Raw genomic sequence first — 12,612 nt, 5'->3', positions numbered from 1 at the left:
GAAATCTAATCACATGAGTGCCAGGTGAGGAAGAGCAGCCGCATATGAGCCACTAACGCACACCATCACACTTGTATTCAACAAATGGCAAGGAATTTCTCTCTGCTGGGTTGAGACAGGCGATAAGCTTCAGACAAGAACGCTCTCGCTCCACAGATCTGTCTTTCAGAGGAAGAGGAAGTGAATGAAAGAGATGGCATTAGAGAGAGAAGAGGGGAAAAAAGGTTAGCTATGGAAAACGTAAAAAAAATCCCCCGAAAAAACTCTCAAAATACCCGGCAGCCAAAAATAACATACCACCTTGGCATATTTTTTGTTAATTGTACTCCACAATATGATCTGGTTTTTCTATTTTTATTTGAGTGTAGTCAATAAAGGGCTTAAAAAAATCCAAACACCATGTAAGATAACAGAGAGTTAAAAAAATCAACAAGTTTACATTAATAATGGATTGTTGTTGCTCTCAATACATCCTCCAAACCCATATAAAGCCCTTTATACAAAAGCATTAAACCAAGTGTAACCCAGTGTTAAAAGCTGCATTAAAAGTATAAATATTGATAAAAACAAAGTTAATTATAATAAATATAATAAATACTGATAAAGCATGTAAACATAAGTTTAATTAATATGTACATATGTTATATGTAATGATATATGATATATATATAAATGATGTGGGGGCAGGACTTAGTCCTGTAGAGTGTGTTTGGTTAGATCCACTGAGCAACCAATCATTGGCCGGTCTGACCCTCCCCCAGTCTGTGCACTGCTCAGACACCTGTGTGTGCCTTCGTGTGCCAGTCAGATACGCCAGAGACACAGACGGTGAAAGATCAGTTTACCCGTGCAGCGAAGAAGCTAGCTGGATAGTGAAAATCCTTTTTTCGGCGAGAATAATAAGGGTGATACTGTATTCCATAACTGTATTCCGTGAGCCAGCGTGAGCACTGTGAAGCCCCGTGCAGCATTTGTTGCTTCACATGGTAAGTCCCAGGCAGCACATGTGCGCTAGCATAGCATGCTACTCGCCGCTAGCTCCGATGCTAACTTCCGTTAGCCATTTTGCAATGAAAGTGCCTTTTCCGAGGCTAAAGCAATTAGCACTGAGTCTGCTGCACTTTATACGAGATGTTCTTTAAAGGTTTATGTCACATTACTGTGGTATTAATGTATACTGTATGGTTTTGTGCGAAGTTGTTATGTTAGCACATGTTCACTTTTCTCATGGTGCTAATTATAGTTCTGCACACTAAGTATTAGCAACGTGAAACTAAGTGCCTTCACCTGCACTTTACCTAGCTGAAACTTGATAAATCTCAAGCTAATGTGTATTTTTAATGCACTGCTGAGCTATTTTGTATTATTTTAAATGTGTGTTTCCTATGCACTTTTTCCCTTTTGAAATGAGAATAATTTGTTGTACAACATAGAATATTTTGAAAGAAATTTAGAAACACTACAAGCAACTAGTAGTAATAATAAGTTACAGGCATGATAGCTTAAATGTTGAACTGCTGTGTTCTGGCCTGGTCCCCAGGTCAGGTTTTTTCCCTTTGCTTATTTGGATTGGATTGGTTTTGAGGACCTGAGAAGAATCGAGGATCCCTTTTCCAGTACTGGATGGCGAGCCCAGCCCAAAGAGCCGGATGAACTGGTAGATTGTAACCCGACTGGTTACAAACACACATGCGTGACTGGTGAACATTGATAGACTGAAATTGACTTTGAAAAAGACACAAAAGACAATATATCCTTGGGTCGACTATTTGTGGGGTTTATTTTATTTTGTTTTCAAGAAGCGCGCTCTACTTTTGTTAAATGTGCACAACCTGCTAAACTTTAATAATTGCTAATAAATGCAATTGTGTTTTCTACACCTACTGTGTACAAGTCCTCTGTTGTCATACACCCTTGGCTCCTACGAACCTAGAACCTGTCTGATCTGGTCCATATTTCCCTTCTGTCCTCGTACTGTGGTTAAAGGTAACTATACTGCCCGTACTACAGGCAAAGAAGGCAAGAAGTAACACTAACAGGTCTTACGTGCCCACTACTAGTATTGCACCACCAGTGTTACATAAGTAAAAAAGTGGCGAGCCAGCCAGGAGCCTAGAGTGTTGTGTGACAACATTGGAATCCTGTTTGACTTTTGATCAGATACTGTGAAAATGGATTTTGTCGAGAAGTATGCCGTTAAAGTACCAAATGCCATTATTGTTAGTGGTGTTACAGATAGAGAGAAAGACAAAGAGGTATTTGAGTTTCTGGAGCAACATGGTACTATTCGTAGAGTACTCGCTGTCGATGATGACTCTTCCGCGTTCCACAAAAGTCATATTGTAGAGTTCGAGTCCGGTGCAGCCGTTGAAATATTAGCCCCTAAGCTGCCTTACCTCTTACAGTCCACTGACAATCCAGATGTCAGTTACCGCATTCGAGCCTTAACTGACGTCTATGCTAAGACCGTAGGGGGCAGTGTTACTGAGGCTTACATTAGCAACCTGAAGGGTTTAGCCAAGTTAAGTGGGAAGGATTTCGAAGAAGTGTTGCGGGAGGCCCTGTCCACAATAGGGAAGACCATTGAAGCTGCTGAGACAGCTGAGATAAACCTCGAAAATGATGCTGCTGATCAGACTTGCCCTGTGGTAGGATCCACACAACTTGGAGCCTCACCTTCAGTCTTAACTGAACTGCCTCACCCTCCTGAATCCATTCAGGGTGCATTCCAACGCCCCATGAGACCAAACTTGACACCTCAAATATTGAGCCCAACTGACCTCAACCCACCAGAGGTTCAGAAAGTAGTAGTCGAGCATGTTGTCAAGAGTGTTGAAAAGACATCACATGCTCACTCTACATTAAGACTCAGAGCTTTCTCTGGCAAGATGCCCAGACCTTACAGCGAAGCTGACTATGAAACATGGCGTTCTCATGTTGACTTGTTGATGGAAGATACTTCTTTGTTCGAGTTGGAAAAAACTCGTAAGATTCTTGAAAGTCTCCTTGCTCCCGCTTCTGATGTCATCCGCCCTCTTGGGCCAGAAGCCACTCCTGCAGACTATCTTAAACTTCTGGATTCAGCTTTTGGCACCGTCGAAGATGGTGAGGAACTGTTTGTACGCTTCATGAACACCTTCCAAGATCACGGTGAAAAGCCCTCTGCTTATCTGCTTCGTTTGCAGGTGGCAGTCAGTCACACCGTGCGCAGAGGTGGGCTTGAACCACATGAAGTAAATAAGCATCTTCTTAAACAGTTTTACAGAGGCTGCTGGGATGATAACTTGCTAACGGAGTTGCAATTGGAGCTAAAGCATAAGGAGCCACCCACTTATGCGGAGCTATTGCTTCTCCTGCGTACTGCAGAAAACCGACAGGAAGTTAAAAATATGCGAATGAAGAAACACTTTAGCGCCACAAAACCAAAAGCAGTGTCTCATGAACAGACGGTCACTGAAACAAATGCAGATGTTCGTCAAGCAGAGTCAGATAGTCTAGAAGAGCTGAAGAAACAAGTTGCCGATCTAAAAAGCCAATTAGCTGCCGTTGTGAAGCCAAAGAAACAAGCAACACTGAAGATAGTTCGAACAAGGAAACCTGAAAATAAAAAACCTGACCATGCCAAACCTGAAAGCTCACCTCCACCCAGCCGCCCCAGTACTAGGCCCAAGCCCTGGTATTGCTTCCGCTGTGGGGAAGATGGACATATAGTAGCCACTTGTGAGTCAGAGCCCAATCCTGCCCTTGTAGTTGCAAAACGAAAGGAATTAAGAGTGAGAAGGCAGATATGGGACAGGCAGAATGACCAGCTCTCTTTAAACTAAATTCTGCCTCCGTTGCGGGACAAATGGAGGCTGATGCTTTGTTAACCCGTCCCACCCAGGTTAAACAAAAAGCTTCACCTAAAAAGCGTGCCAGCCTAAAGTCGCACACAAGAACAGATTCCTTCGACTTTCCTAAAGGTCTAATTGGTACAAAGAGTACTGCACAAGTGAAAGTTAATGGTCACACAGTGAGTTGTTTGCTAGATACTGGTTCCCAGGTGACTACAGTCCCCGAGTCCTACTATCGTCAGCATTTGTCCTCTCATGAGATTAAGCCATTGTTTGAACTTTTAGAAGTTGAGGGTGCCAACGGTCAGTCTGTGCCTTACTTAGGCTACATTGAACTACATGTCACTTTCCCAAAAGACTTCCTTGGCATTGAAGCTGAAGTGCCGACACTTGCCTTAGTTGTCCCCGATATGCGCACAGCTTCTCAGTCCTTAGTGCTAATTGGGACAAACACATTAGATGTACTTTATGAGCTGTACTCTGACACATGCCATGAACTGCAGCTGAACCTGCCATATGGTTATAGGGCAGTTCTAAAAGTTCTTGAGTCACGACACAAACAGTCCAAAGACAGTAGTCTTGGTTTAGTGACGATGCACAACAAAGAGCCACAGTTGATTCCAGCAGGCCGAACTGTTGTTCTAGATGGTGCTGTAGCTGTGTCAGCCGGTAACAGTGAAAAGTCTGTCTTGTTAGAGTATCCACGAATGTCAGCCTTACCTGGTGATATCCTTGTGAAACCTTGTCTCGTAGACCTACCTGAACGAGCACCTTACCTTGTTCCAGTTATACTTACCAATGAATCCGAACATGATGTGACAATCCCTCTAAATTGTGTCATCGGAGAAGTCAGTGCATATCAAAGAGTTCTATCTCACGAACACTCAGTGAGAACTCCAAGATCCCGAACTGAGCAGAAGTCAAATGTAACATATAACTTTGACTCTTCCCCTATTAGCGCTGAATGGAAGGAGCGCATAACCGAAAAGCTAAGCCAAATGCCCGAAGTGTTTGCACAGAATGATCTTGACTTTGGAAAGACGGATCAAGTGAAACACACAATCAGATTGTCAGATGAAACACCGTTCAAGCATAGAGCGCGTCCCATACATCCGAACGACCTGGAAGCAGTCCGTAAGCACCTCAAAGAACTGCAAGAAGCTGGCGTGATCAGGGAATCTACCTCGCCTTTTTCTTCACCCATTGTAGTCGTGCGGAAGAAAAATGGTGAAGTCCGCCTCTGTATCGACTACAGAAAGCTTAATGCGCAGACTATAAAAGATGCTTACGCTCTCCCCAATTTGGAGGAAACGTTTTCCACCTTGATCGGGTCGCAATGGTTCTCTGTCCTGGATTTAAAATCTGGGTACTACCAAATTGAGATGGAGGAGCTGGACAAACCAAAGACGGCGTTCGTATGTCCCATCGGCTTTTGGGAATTTAATAGAATGCCCCAAGGCATTACAAATGCCCCCAGCACATTCCAGCGGCTCATGGAGAAATGTATGGGCGACATGAACCTGCGTGAGGTGATCGTGTTTCTTGATGACATCATTGTATTCTCCAAGACACTTGAAGAACATGAGGCTCGCTTAATGAAAGTTCTTGATCGCCTGAAAGAATATGGGCTCAAACTCTCACCCGAAAAATGCAAGTTTTTCCAAACTTCTGTCAGATATCTTGGGCATATTGTGTCCAGCAAGGGAGTGGAGACTGACCCTGAAAAGGTGGAAGCCTTAAGTACCTGGCCTGTGCCCCGTGATCTTAAACAGCTCCGCTCATTTTTAGGCTTTTCAGGGTACTACAGGCGGTTTATTAAGAACTATTCGAGTATTGTTAAGCCCCTCACTGACTTAACATCAGGCTACCCTCCTTTGCGCAAAAGCACAAAGCCTAAAGCGAAGTCTGTCCAGTACCATGACCCTAAGACACCTTTCGGCGAGCGATGGACTCCCTCTTGTGATCTTGCTTTCAAAACCATCATTGAAAAGCTCAGTACTGCGCCTGTATTGGGTTTTGCTGACCCTAAACTGCCATATACGCTCCATACGGACGCCAGCACTACAGGGCTTGGCGCCGCGCTCTATCAAGAGCAGAATGGCCAGACCAGGGTGATAGCTTATGCAAGCCGTGGGTTGTCCAGGAGTGAATCTCGTTATCCTGCCCATAAGTTAGAGTTTTTAGCCTTGAAGTGGGCAGTGACGGAAAAGTTTGCAGATTACTTATATGGAAATCAGTTTACTGTCGTAACAGACAATAACCCTCTGACGTACATATTAACTACTGCTAAGATGGATGCCATGAGTTACAGATGGCTAGCTGCCCTGTCAACGTTTAGCTTTAAGCTCCAGTACAGAGCAGGCAAGCTTAACTCTGATGCAGATGGCCTTTCTAGACGGCCACATGGCGAGTTGCTTAACGACGCAGTGTCCCAAAAAGAGCTCGACCGCATACAGCAGTTCACACAGACTCACCTGTCCCTACCTGACAGCAGTCTAAGTCCTGAAGTAGTGTCTGCTATTTGTGAGAAACACCTTGTATGCAGCTCTCAAAATGACACCATCCCTTTGGTTCACTCGCTAGCCATTTCTGCAGCTGCCATTCCAGGTGACTTTGTCAATGAAAATGACTGTGGTGGTCTTCCTGTTATACCCCATATGTCCCCTGAACAGATCACAAACGAACAAAGAACAGACCCTTGTCTGAGGGAAGTCATTGCACAAATTGAAACTGGAGAAAAGGTCCCACCAACTGTGCGAGCTGAACTTCCTGACATCAACCTTCTACTCCGAGAGTTCAATCGATTGGAGATGCACAATAACATCCTGTACCGAACTCGCCAAGATGGAGGAGATGTTACTTACCAGCTTGTCTTACCTGAACAGCTCCGTGACCCAGTCTTCCAAAGCCTCCACTGTGACATGGGCCACTTAGGCACTGAACGTACCTTAGATCTTGCCCGAACAAGGTTCTATTGGCCTCGCATGGCAGCATATATAGAACATAAGATCAAAACATGCAACCGCTGTGTAAGACGTAAAACTCCTCCAGAAAAAGCAGCTCCACTTGTGAATATCAAATCCACCAGACCCCTCGAATTAGTCTGCATGGACTTCCTGTCCATTGAGCCTGATCGAAGTAATGTAAAGGATGTGCTTGTATTAACCGATCATTTCACGAAATATTCATTAGCCATCCCTACCAGTAATCAGAAAGCTCAGACAGTTGCAAAAGCCCTTTGGGACAACTTCATAGTCCACTACGGGATACCCGAACGATTGCATAGCGATCAAGGTCCTGACTTCGAGTCCCACATTATCCAAGAGCTTTGCAAGATCATGGGCATTCGCAAAATCCGGACAACACCCTATCACCCCAGAGGGAACCCGGTAGAACGTTTCAATAGAACGTTACTAAGTATGCTAGGTACTCTTGAGGAAAAGGACAAAACTCAGTGGCATAACTATGTCAAACCACTCGTTCATGCGTACAATTGTACGAAAAACGATACAACTGGTTTTGCCCCATATGAGTTAATGTTTGGCCGTCAGCCAAGATTGCCAGTCGATCTAGCATTTGGGCTGCCCTTTAACAACAAAAGTTTTAAGTCGCATTCTCAGTACATAACAAAACTAAAGGCAACTCTACAAGAGACCTACAAACTAGCAACAGACCATGCTAACAAAATGGCAGAAAGAAACAAAACAAGATTTGATATGCGAGTGAAACCCTCAAAACTAGAGCCAGGTGACAGAGTTTTGGTGCGTGCAGTCCGTCTCAGAGGCAAGCACAAGCTAGCCGACAAGTGGGAGACTGATATTCACGTTGTGGTGAACCAAGCAGGTGACTTGCCCGTCTACAGTATAAAACCCTTAACAAAAGAGGGCCCAGTCCGCACAGTCCACCGCGATCTCTTGCTCCCTTGTGGTTTTCTTGCCCCTGTTGAGGAGAAACCTGTCCAACCAACTCATGTACGCAAACCAAAAACAAGGCAATCACCTAAACAACATGAGGAATGTGATCATTCAGAACTGGAAGATGAGGATGTCTGTTGGTTCAGAGAGGAACCTCTTCAAGAGCCCATAAAGGTCACTCGAGTCTATGAGATTCCCCAGCCAAAGACACACCCTGATGATCACGATCATGCTGAAATTCATTTGCCCGGCGGAGACAACTTACATGAACATGACAACTTGCTTGAAGCTGACAATTTAACCGGATGTGACAACTTGCTTGGAGCTGACAATTTAACCGGATGTGACAACTTACCTGAATGTGGAAATCCACTTGGATGTGGAAGCCTAGAGGAGAGTGAAACCATGGTGGAACACTCAAACACTGACAATAAAAACGAGAGTGACGCTAACTTACCCGATGGACCTACCTGTGATGGGCCAGTGGAAGAAGACAACTCAAATGATAATCAAGCGAACTCAAGTCAGTCAAATACTGAGAGTGAAGCCACAGCGACTGTAAGGCGCTCAGAGAGAACAAGAACCCAACCAGAACGACTGCAATATAGTCAGTTGGGAAATCCTCTTATTTCCATTGCCCAGTCCCTGTTTCAAGGTCTAAGCCTGGCTTTTACCAGTGCCTTGACAGAACAAGATTCTGTGGTCATCCCCATGAATGCTGGTTCCCCTGTCATTACCGTTTAGCTATCCCATGCAAAGGGACTTGCATGATTCTAAGGGGGGATAGTGTAACCCAGTGTTAAAAGCTGCATTAAAAGTATAAATATTGATAAAAACAAAGTTAATTATAATAAATATAATAAATACTGATAAAGCATGTAAACATAAGTTTAATTAATATGTACATATGTTATATGTAATGATATATGATATATATATAAATGATGTGGGGGCAGGACTTAGTCCTGTAGAGTGTGTTTGGTTAGATCCACTGAGCAACCAATCATTGGCCGGTCTGACCCTCCCCCAGTCTGTGCACTGCTCAGACACCTGTGTGTGCCTTCGTGTGCCAGTCAGATACGCCAGAGACACAGACGGTGAAAGATCAGTTTACCCGTGCAGCGAAGAAGCTAGCTGGATAGTGAAAATCCTTTTTTCGGCGAGAATAATAAGGGTGATACTGTATTCCATAACTGTATTCCGTGAGCCAGCGTGAGCACTGTGAAGCCCCGTGCAGCATTTGTTGCTTCACATGGTAAGTCCCAGGCAGCACATGTGCGCTAGCATAGCATGCTACTCGCCGCTAGCTCCGATGCTAACTTCCGTTAGCCATTTTGCAATGAAAGTGCCTTTTCCGAGGCTAAAGCAATTAGCACTGAGTCTGCTGCACTTTATACGAGATGTTCTTTAAAGGTTTATGTCACATTACTGTGGTATTAATGTATAATGTATGGTTTTGTGCGAAGTTGTTATGTTAGCACATGTTCACTTTTCTCATGGTGCTAATTATAGTTCTGCACACTAAGTATTAGCAACGTGAAACTAAGTGCCTTCACCTGCACTTTACCTAGCTGAAACTTGATAAATCTCAAGCTAATGTGTATTTTTAATGCACTGCTGAGCTATTTTGTATTATTTTAAATGTGTGTTTCCTATGCACTTTTTCCCTTTTGAAATGAGAATAATTTGTTGTACAACATAGAATATTTTGAAAGAAATTTAGAAACACTACAAGCAACTAGTAGTAATAATAAGTTACAGGCATGATAGCTTAAATGTTGAACTGCTGTGTTCTGGCCTGGTCCCCAGGTCAGGTTTTTTCCCTTTGCTTATTTGGATTGGATTGGTTTTGAGGACCTGAGAAGAATCGAGGATCCCTTTTCCAGTACTGGATGGCGAGCCCAGCCCAAAGAGCCGGATGAACTGGTAGATTGTAACCCGACTGGTTACAAACACACATGCGTGACTGGTGAACATTGATAGACTGAAATTGACTTTGAAAAAGACACAAAAGACAATATATCCTTGGGTCGACTATTTGTGGGGTTTATTTTATTTTGTTTTCAAGAAGCGCGCTCTACTTTTGTTAAATGTGCACAACCTGCTAAACTTTAATAATTGCTAATAAATGCAATTGTGTTTTCTACACCTACTGTGTACAAGTCCTCTGTTGTCATACACCCTTGGCTCCTACGAACCTAGAACCTGTCTGATCTGGTCCATATTTCCCTTCTGTCCTCGTACTGTGGTTAAAGGTAACTATACTGCCCGTACTACAGGCAAAGAAGGCAAGAAGTAACACTAACAGGTCTTACGTGCCCACTACTAGTATTGCACCACCAGTGTTACACAAGCTTTACTCACAGCCCCAGGCTTCTGCACCTAGGTGGTTTGTGTTGCACTCTTTACCTGCACTTCAGTTGTATTGATGCCAAAGGTATGATTTCAGTGCTGTTTGAAGCTGCATCCACACGGAGAACGATTTGTTGTTCGTGCATTGCATTGAAGCTGAATCTGAGTGCCTAGGTATCCCTACAGTATATTTAATACCCTGTGACACACAGGCTTCTCGCATGACATCACGTTGCTCGAGAGTTGTCCACCATGTTGGATGTGACACAACCATTGATTCCCAGGGAAAAAGGTATATCCCCTGATTGGCTGATGAGTGGTTCCTGCAGGCTGTTGGCTATTGCTAGAGCCTGCAGCGCCAGAAACCTCTTTGGGCTTGCTTTGCTTGCTAGCAGATTGCTGTGATTGGCTGTAGTTTGCATGGAACATGCCAGCTTGTCTGCTAACAAGCAGGTTAGTGATTAGTAAAACTTGAGAAAGTGTGATACAAACCACAAACGGACAGTGTTCGCCCTCATAGTAAAAGTTGCCTTAGCGCTGCATTTTAAAAGGTATCTTTGGTCACACTTTTTACAGTTTCATGGCCACTTGGAGAGCAGTTGGTAAGTGTTTGCAGACAAGTTGGCAATTTGCTGTTGACCAAAGCAGCTGTTTGGGGAATTTACCTTTTTATTTGTAATGATTGGTGTTTCTCAGGGGCTTACTGATTGATCTCAATGCCTGTGTGACTTGAGCTTTAGTCACCAGCAGTCCTGCACTGGGACCCACCTACTTCATGTTAACAGTGTTGATGAAGTTGATGAATGTTATTGACTTTTGATGTCGTTTGCTTGCCATGTTGCTGCTGATCTCTTCTGTTTGGATGCAGAGTAAGCTCTCCATAGTTTGAGCCACTTTTATATCATTTTATAAAAAAAATAGGACCCCTATTTCAACCTGTGTTTATGTTTTTTTTGTCTTGTTTTTTTTTTTTTAATCTCCTGCATTCTTTCCTACATCTTTATATCAGGGCTCTTTGGTATCTTAACTTAGACACTCTTAAGTTACTGACTATAGCCCAAAGTCCCACATAAGACATAAAATATGCTTCTGTCTAAATGAATTGCTTGGATTTATGACATAAGGTGATATGAGTACCGTACATATACAAGTTTATGTTCTTTCATGAATATGCTTTCCCGTGTGTCTGTGTTTTTATGTATCCATCCATCCATTTATTTTCTACCACTTATCCAATTCATGGTCGCATTGGAGATGGAGGCTCTCCCAAGATATCACAGGGGTGGTAGAGGTGGGGTACAGCCTGGACAGTTTGCCAGTCAAGGGGCTAACACATAGAGACAGACGACCATTTACGGTCACATTCACGCCCAAATTAGAATCACTGGTTATCTAACAAGCATTTCTTCACACTGTGGGAGGAACACAGAATAGCCTCAGCCGGTTGGTGGATTCGAGCCCAGGACCTACCATTTTTTAAATTTTATAAAATATAGTTGTCCTTTGAAGACTTCAATTCTTATTGCTACTAACTGCTATGTTGTGCAGGTAACAGACCACCACATGTCTCGAGTGGTACACATGGAGCTACCTGCTGCTGTAGTGAAGCTTCACCAGCATGTACTCAGTTTTAAAGTTTGCACTTTGTTTGGATTCTTAAATCTTTGAAACTTGGTTTATTTTTAAACATATAGTGTATCTGCACTTACAAGTTTGATAGTGAGCCCTGAAAGAAATCAGCAACTTGGTACTTTCTATGTTTTACTTGGTGTAACAGGCAGGTTTGAGTGAAGATCACACAGTGTGCTACACATGGCTATGGCACACTGCGCTGAGATTTTTACTGACTTTTATGTACCACATAATAAATACATTTTTTTAAAATAAGACATATGTGGATATATGTGGTAAATGAAATAAACTCAATGTCAAGATCAGGAGGATCATGACGGAAGGATTATTGTTCCATGTTATCTTTTCTCACATGTAGCACAGGGGGTGCAGATGCACTCTTCCTTGGTATTAGGAATGTATGTGAATAGTCAGCTAGATGATTAAACTCAGTGCCCTTGCTAGTCCACCTGAAACGCTCGTAGGCGTAGGTTGAACAAATTATTCATATTTTAATAATGTACAACTCAAAGGATGTTATGTAGCCACCTGCCCTTGGTTGGGGCAGCAGCTCAGGCAGACGGCAGCACACACTATCTCTATCTATCTCTATCTATCTCTACGTCTCAGCAATTCTAGCCTGAAAAACAGTTTTATGCATGTTATGTCACAGTGAATTGACATAGAAGCACTTGAACAAGGCCGTGCTTAGCTATATGCTATGCATTCATTCAGCTTCAGGTTAATCTGCAGGGAACCTGGTGATAGCACTGCTAACATTAGCCATTCTCTTTAGATAAATCTGACGCATTTCAGCTGTATTTGAAATACGATTTGATTATTTAAAATGTGGTTCATTGTTTTCAATGGCTCCTAAATACAAACACGCCGTTTAACCTCAT

The 12,612-nt window shown here is 43.1% G+C and overlaps 1 protein-coding gene across 1 annotated transcript in view; it reads left to right on the top strand.

Moving 5' to 3' along the window:
* macrod2 (mono-ADP ribosylhydrolase 2) overlaps window positions 1-12,612 on the top strand; it is a 409,646-nt gene that overhangs the window by 133,973 nt on the left and 263,061 nt on the right. The window lies entirely within an intron of this gene.

This window comes from Neolamprologus brichardi, chromosome 13 (assembly GCF_056152115.1).
Source record: "Neolamprologus brichardi isolate AB-2024 chromosome 13, ASM5615211v1, whole genome shotgun sequence".
Taxonomy (NCBI): Eukaryota; Metazoa; Chordata; class Actinopteri; order Cichliformes; family Cichlidae; genus Neolamprologus; species Neolamprologus brichardi.
Note: the sequence above shows the minus strand (reverse complement) of the source record. Positions and strands in the feature narration are given on the sequence as shown.